This window comes from Priapulus caudatus, unplaced genomic scaffold, assembly GCF_000485595.1.
Source record: "Priapulus caudatus unplaced genomic scaffold, Priapulus_caudatus-5.0.1 Scaffold1807, whole genome shotgun sequence".
Taxonomy (NCBI): Eukaryota; Metazoa; Priapulida; class Priapulimorpha; order Priapulimorphida; family Priapulidae; genus Priapulus; species Priapulus caudatus.
Window position 1 is genome coordinate 12,827 of NW_014578868.1, and position 6,650 is coordinate 19,476.

Sequence of the window (6,650 nt, forward strand, 5' to 3'; positions counted from 1 at the left end):
ATCCTCATGAAGCGACCGCATCCTCATGAAGCGACCGCATCCTCCATCGCGCTTCAGTCGGGAATCTAACCCGCGTCGCCTCGTGAATACGTCACCGCGCCTGTGAGCGAGAACGCTTGCGACGACGCCGGAGAAAAATTACTCCCGCGCAAAATCGGCGGCGAGTGTGTGTGCCGCCGACGTAACGCGAGCAGCGGTTGAGAGGAAACGACGGCGGTGTGAGGGATAATGTATAACGGAGAAGTGTTAACGGGGGTATGTCGCTATCCTCGTATCTGGGTCGTTGTGACACTTACTCACTCATTTACCTACAATTTACTTATTTATTACACTACGTTTGCTTACCTATTCATGTACTCGCTTACTCATTTACTCACTCATTTACCTGCGATTTATATTACACTACATTCACTTACTCATTTACTTAATATTTTCTTGCTTGTTACGCTACATTTATCTACTTTACTCACTAACCTACTACTAACGCTCGCGTGTATGTACGCTACACTTACACCTATCATCAGCTCGTCGGCAAATTCTATACGTATAACGTGCGAAGTTTCGGCGACACGCAGCCACGTAGCAGCAGTAACTATATAGCGGATAGATAGCCGACAGATCATAAACGCTATTGTGAGAGCGTCGTAAAAGTAAAACAATGCGACGTCGCGTGAGTTGTCGCCGTGGTTGGCGACGACATGCGAAACAGACACATCAGTGTGTATAGCTACAGGGCTGACCACGCAAACCCTGCAAGATTTACCGTCTCGAACGAAGCCTTAAATGTCAACTAAATTAAGTAAAACGACAGGAGTTTCCATTAGAAATAAACTAGCGGTCTTCGCGTTACAACCTTTTACATGTGCTCATCAAAACTCGATCGTTAATAATTCACTCGGGAACGTGTAGTGAAGGAAGTCTGTAGTGAACGAACTCCAGCTTCACCTATCTCTACGTATCTCGTGCCGCCTGCATCTTAACGCTAAATATAATGCATGCGCCCTTCTATAATTTGTCACCTGACGCGAGCCAACACATGGCGATATATTCTGTAACACGTGCCGGCGGGTAATGTTCGTCACTTACCGGAGAGTGTCAGCAGTCGGAGGAGTAGAAGCATCGCTGCACAGCATCGGTGGTAGGTCCGCTTCTCCATGGTGACACCACGCGGCTTCCCCGCCGCTAGTTCTTCTCTGCTAGCTCTTCTCTACTAGCTCCTCTATGCTAGACCTTCTCTGCTAGCTCCTCTCTGCTAACCTTCTCCGCTAGGCCTTCTCCGCTAGGCCTTCTCCGCTAGGCCTTCTCTGCTAGACCTTCTCCCTACGCGCGTCGTCGCGGTGTACAACCGCCGGCACTAAGGTGTCCTTCTCTCGTCTCCAGGCGTCGCTTCCTTTCCTTCCCGTGACCGTAGTTCTCATGCACGTACAGAAGAAAGTTTTTTACCCCTTCTCTCTCACTCACGCGGTCTCTGCACGCGCACGCACGCACGCACGCGCTCCTACTAGTAATTATGCAATCGGAGAAAGCGGCGACACGTAGTTACGCACGCATGTGCTGCTATCGTCTGCTGGAGCGTGAGACGGCGGCGGTGCTGCTGCTGCTGCTGCGATACTGGGGCAGCCGCCAGCGGCATTGCTCATCCCGCTACGAGCAACGGGTGACATCAACACGCTCTATCTCTCTCTCTCTCTCTCTCTCTCTCTCACACACACTCGCTCTCTCGCTCTCTCGCTGCCTCTCTCGCTGCTTCGCTCACGTGGAGTTCGTTCCCATTCACGCGTTTGCTACGCACGAGGTGGCGCGCCGATCGCCGTACCGACCGCTGACGCGTCCGTGCGGGTAGTGCGACGCGGGATGCTGCTGCAGGCGTAGCAATAGCAACGTGCGAGACCCGTGAGGGATGCGCGATTCCCAGCGACCCTGTCGGCGCTCCTCATTTCTGGCACGCGCGAGTGAGTGCGGGAGGAGAGGTTGGGCGGAATGTCGGTGAGCGGGATCAACCGAATGAGAAATAAACGAAGCTGCGATCGGCGCGACAAACTTCTCGTTGATATTCATCATGGAAATGAATCAACAATGTCTGTATGCATGTAGTATGCAACATCAGAGAGCGAGAGAGAGAGAGAGGAGAGGGGGGGAGAGACAAAGAGTAAGAGAGAGCGAGAGAGAGAAAGAGAGAGAGAGAGAGAGAGGGAGAGCGCGCGAGAGAGAGAGAGAGAGCGCGCGAGAGAGAGAGAAAGAGATAGATAGATAGATAGATAGATAGATAGATAGATAGATAGATAGATAGATAGAGAGAGAGAGAGAGAGAGAGAGAGAGGCCGGTCGATCAACACCTCCACCACACACTCAATACATACACGACAGCCCAGGCACGCCTATAAGTTAAAGCGGATAGGTGACGAAATATTGACAAGATGTCATTCCGGAAGAAAGCATGAAAAACATTGGTCTATGGGTTTTTTTGAGTAGGGCTCTGAATCGAATTTAATGGAACGACGCTGTCAGAACAAGGTTTCCTCTCAAAAAGGGTGTTGAAGCATGGTGGGGTCAAATATCATTTTTACCAGCGTGGTAGAGTAAACTATTTTTGTGAGTGTTTGTACTAGTGTCTGGTCCTGATATAATTGATATCTATATTATTAATGTTAGTAACAGTAGCACAGCTTATATACATTATATTTTTATTATTATTATTTGTTTTCATCTCATAATAGTGGTTAAATAAACGTTGTGTGTTTATATCAGTATGATTAAAACACATAATTACACTTATCTAAATTGAATAAGACTCGTTTACATTATCACGCATATTTTGACATGATTTGTTCTGCATTGGATAACAATGACAATGAATTTCAACAATGAAGATCACAATGAATGTTAAACAATGAATTTCTTTGCTGGTATCCTGTGAGGCTAGCAGCAGGTAGCATACGTGTGCAGCCGTAGCAGTGTAGAAGTCGAAATGCTTTGAGTAGAATTGTACAGATAGCATGGAGCTAATGGCTACTTAAAAGACTAAAAGCTTGCAGAATACATTGCTCGCAGCAGAAACAGACCACTAGACTGGGCACTGTGTGGTGCTTGTCCCAGAAAACAGAGGACGACAAGTGACCAACCACACAGGTAGACCACTACAACGACAGAGCGAAAACAGAGCACCACCGACACCGCCAATACGATAACTAGAAGACGAAGTGAACCTTTACGAGATCCATCTCTCTGCCGGAACGAGCAACAGTCAAAGGGTTATGGAACTTTAGCTGAGAACATGACTGTGCTAGATGAACTTGATGCATTGCCATTGCCAATACAACTATCGCGTTTGGATGAAGGTGAAGGAATCGAACGAACGTCTCCACAGCACACAAAGCAAAATGGCACAACGCTTGTTATGTCATGTACAACAGCACGAAGGTTCGAGAGAGCACGTAAAAAGAGTCGGCCAAAACGAATGCCTGAAGCCTATGTTGATATATCGCCACTCAAAGGTAGACTTCGAGGTGCCTTCACCAGCACCTCTACTGCGACAAACGACAGAAAGACTACAGATTTGTTTCTTGCTGTGACACAAGTGTGGAGATGATTACACACAGCGCCACACCAACGATTTAATTGATGCGAACGTCCGTAAGATGGCCACCGAACTTCGAGACACGTTGTTGCTGGCCAAGCTGTCTGCTGGAGACATGACGGCAATAGATGCTATATACCACAAAAAGTGTTTAACAACACTATCCAGACAGGCACAGATCACCGTACGAGGCAAAAGAATCAGGTGCTGCGATGAAGGAATACACCTGATGCTATAGCGTTTGCAGAACTGACCTCCTATATAGAGGATGCTCGCCAGATGGATGAACACACAGAACATATATTTAAACTCTCAACTCTTGTGAAGCTGTACAAAGCACGACTCGACCAACTAACAGGAGAAATATCTGAACGTATAAACTCAACACGTCTCAAGGAAAGGCTTCTTTGGGCACTACATGCCATGATTTTGGGAGGCGGCATAAGAGTAATCTATGAAGTTATGCCTGACGCTTCAAAAGGACATTGGATAACACCTTGCTGCATGCAACAAAGCGAGATCTAGTACGACGATGCAGTGATAGCTCATGAGAGAGCTGCTCGGATCATCAGAAAAGAGATATTCGATACACATTACAAGTTCAAAGGATCGTTGCTTGACGAGTCGTATGAGCACAATCCCTCTTCTCTGATCGCGTTGGTACAGATGCTTCTTGGTGGAACCAATATAGAAAACCAAATAGAAAACAACAAAGTCATCAAAGAAGCTGTACTGTCCATCACCCAGCTGGTGATATTCAACACATGAAGCGTAGTCAAGAAAGAAAGCACTGCCGTAACGACAACAAACCTGGATCGGGAACACAAGGCTGGGTACCTCTGCTACCTGGGACTTATGGTTACAACAAAACCAGGAAACGCGATATGGTTTTGACACTCTTCTTCCAGAAGGGGTTATCAGTAATCCTATGACAGAGTCCCTTGCAACTGTCCGCACTGATAATGGCAAACGATGTACTGGGACACATTTGAGGATGACGGTGTTGTGTGTCCAAAAGTCTCAGAGAGTAATCTTTTCAAACACCGGAAATCTGCGATAACCATCGACCACAACCCTGACGTCACATCGTCGCAGGAGTTGCGTTCCATGGAACCGCAATATCGTTAACGAAACAGGCATGTGACAAATAACTGGCAAGACGTGGAACGTCACGGTAACATCACCTGCTTATCTCGAGAGACCAACCAAGGCCAACACCATTAAGCAACTCATTGAGACGTACAGTATTCGTTTCCACCTGCACCTCATTTCCCGATAAACATCCTTCTCCGCTAGTAAGAACTGGAGGGTCTGCCACCCTCCAGAGCCAACAATCAGAATTAGACGAGATGCAGGTAGAATGGGCGACAGACAGTAGAGGAGCTTGCTGGCAAAATCCGGAAGGTGCAGACCGACAGACAACATTTCATGGTCAGCTCACTTCGCTAACCTGCTAAGAGTGCCTGTCCCCGGCCTCGCTGCGATTTCCGGCTGTGATCCACTGTTTCGGGAAAAGCGCAGCATACTCTGGCGATGATTAAGCATGGCGTGGAAGCAGTTGCAAAACGCCACAGAAACTTGTAAATCCTGGACAAGTACCAGTCTTTGAGGTCGACCAACACTGTAATGCCATGCGGCAAAAAATGTAGCAGTGGACCTGGTGCTAAACACATTTGTGAAGAGAAGTTTGTCATGATGATGGGTGCGGATTTGGCATATCGAACTGGGCACTGCTGAAAGTTCTAGGCGACTGGTTGGACGGAAGTGGATGGACATCCGTTATGTCCACTGCAAACGTGACCACTGATGGCAGAGCTGATGCGCTCCAGAAGGGTTCCTCCACGTCGCGAGCCCAGTGGGCTCATCAAGTGACAGCTGCGGCATTATTTTGCTTGCGAAATCGAGGTTACATTGCCTACAAAGATGTGGCCAAGCAGAGTCTATGCCCTGTTATGTCGTATGATGCCTGTGTAGAGATATGGAAACAGCACATCCCCAGTTCTTCTACTGAGCAAAGTCATCAAACTCGAGTGCTGTTCCTCCAGTTCATGCGAGCACAACGCGAAGGAGACTTCCGGATGTATGTGGACACACTGGCTAGAATCGTGCCATGGATGTTCGCACTGGATCACTACCATTATGCCAGATGGCTTTCGGTACACGTGCGTGACCTGCTCCAGCTAGAGCATGAATGTCCTGAGATCTGGAATGAATTCATGAAAGGGCACTTCGTTACACAAAAAACAACGCATCGATTCCTCATGATGGCTCACGACCATGGTCCATGGGCAAGTTTGAATGGCTGTCGTTCAAGGGTGATGGCGGAGTTGATTGAATCACCGAGAACGAATTGAAGCTGTTGGTCCGTGTGGCTGATTGCCGGTACTAGAAGTAGCAAGGGTCAATACATGAGGCTGGACTTAAAAGAACTCGTCGAAAAGCGAAAACACAGAGACTGTCATCACGACAAACTCCAAGCACACAGAGGAGGTTTGGCAACAGATGTGCCACAGTGTGGTTTTTTGTGTCCTTTGAAGATATGGGTAATCCTTCACGAGACGCCAGCGCTGACCTCATAGCATGGACCACAAAGGTAGTGATGGGCGGACGAAGTCAATCCAAAGCATCAGACATGCCTGAGGAGATGGGAAGGGCACAGTAAGAAGGGCATTCGTTGATGGCGGTATCGATGACGACACAGAAAGCCATTCCATGAACACTCATCACAAAGAAGAACGGCTTGCCCAATGCTTAAATCTGGACTACTCAAACACCAGCAAAGTCAAAGTTCAAAAACCGCAAGTATGAAGAGCGACTTCCAACTGTTTTCAGAATGTACAATTTATGGCCAGGCAAGAGAGGGAGACATCGAGTCTTCTTCGAGCATGAAAACCACGCCTGGCCACCATCTCATGCTGACGCATAATGCATATGCGCCAAGGTAAGAAAGCTGACTTGCTGAGATGCTTGGAACCTTTGGCAAATCAACGGCCGCACCACAACACCAACGTTGATGTGAAGATTGTGGATGGAGCCCGCCCTTGTTCACATTAACTGGAGCAAAAGCATGCTG